Genomic DNA, 1,026 nt, shown 5'->3' on the forward strand with positions numbered 1-1,026 from the left:
AAAGTTTTCTTGTCCCTTCAGGTGAATAATCTCTGATCTGCTGCTGAACGTTTCTAAAGAGACAAACATTCAGTTTAAAGCTTAAACTCAAATATTAACACCTGACTTATTAATGAGCATGTCACTCTTGATCTTTATCACTGAACCAGGAACTTTAAAGAGTTCAGGTGTCAATGTTTCCACTGATCATTGTTGTATTGATCCCTGTGATGTGGATCAGTTCTACCTGCTGGCTCCTGGACTTCAGGTGGATCTGGTCTCTGGTCCACAGACTGAATCCTCCAGTTTAAGTCAGACTGAGCTGCTGCTGCTGCTGCTGCTGCTAAAGCGCCACAGAACAGACAGAAGAGTGATCTCATCGACATTGTGTTAGCGTGTTCACTGTTTCCTCTGTTTGAAACACACTCACCTGGGCAGCAGGTAGTTTTGTAGAGCTGGAGTTTGGCTCCGCCTGCCGCCTGATTGACCTCCAGCTGTGCCTCGTTCACCTGCTCCAACCTGCTGACACTCACCTGAGCTTCACTCACACACAACTTTAGTTTAGTATTCAACACATATTGGGATAAAATATGAACCAGCAAACAGTATTTAAAATTATTTAAATTGGTGGAGCTTCATCAATTACTTGATTAATCAATTAGTCAATCAAGTGATGCAATAACAGACCTACACAAAGCAGGTGACAACAGGTGGTGCTACATGATGGTGAACGTCCTCTTCAGTCTGTCTCCACTTTCCACTAAAATATATGGTGTGTGTGTGTGTGTGTGTGTGTGTGTGTGTGTGTGTGTGTATGTGTGTATGTATGTGTGTGTGTGGGTGTGTGTGTGTGGGTGTGTGTGTTGGACTAATTAAGGTCCTGATGGAGTTCATCCTGTTAAAATTGTTTATGAATCATTAGAGGCAGAAAAACGTGCTGTGTCCTCCATATAAATAATTAGTCCAACCAAGGTCACACACACACACACACACACACACACACACACACACACACACACACAATGGTTTCCAACAACAGTGGTGACG

This window comes from Seriola lalandi, unplaced genomic scaffold, assembly GCF_002814215.2.
Source record: "Seriola lalandi dorsalis isolate HSWRI2012SDOR001 ecotype SW California unplaced genomic scaffold, Sedor1 jcf7180002050751, whole genome shotgun sequence".
In the NCBI taxonomy this organism is placed as follows: Eukaryota; Metazoa; Chordata; class Actinopteri; order Carangiformes; family Carangidae; genus Seriola; species Seriola lalandi.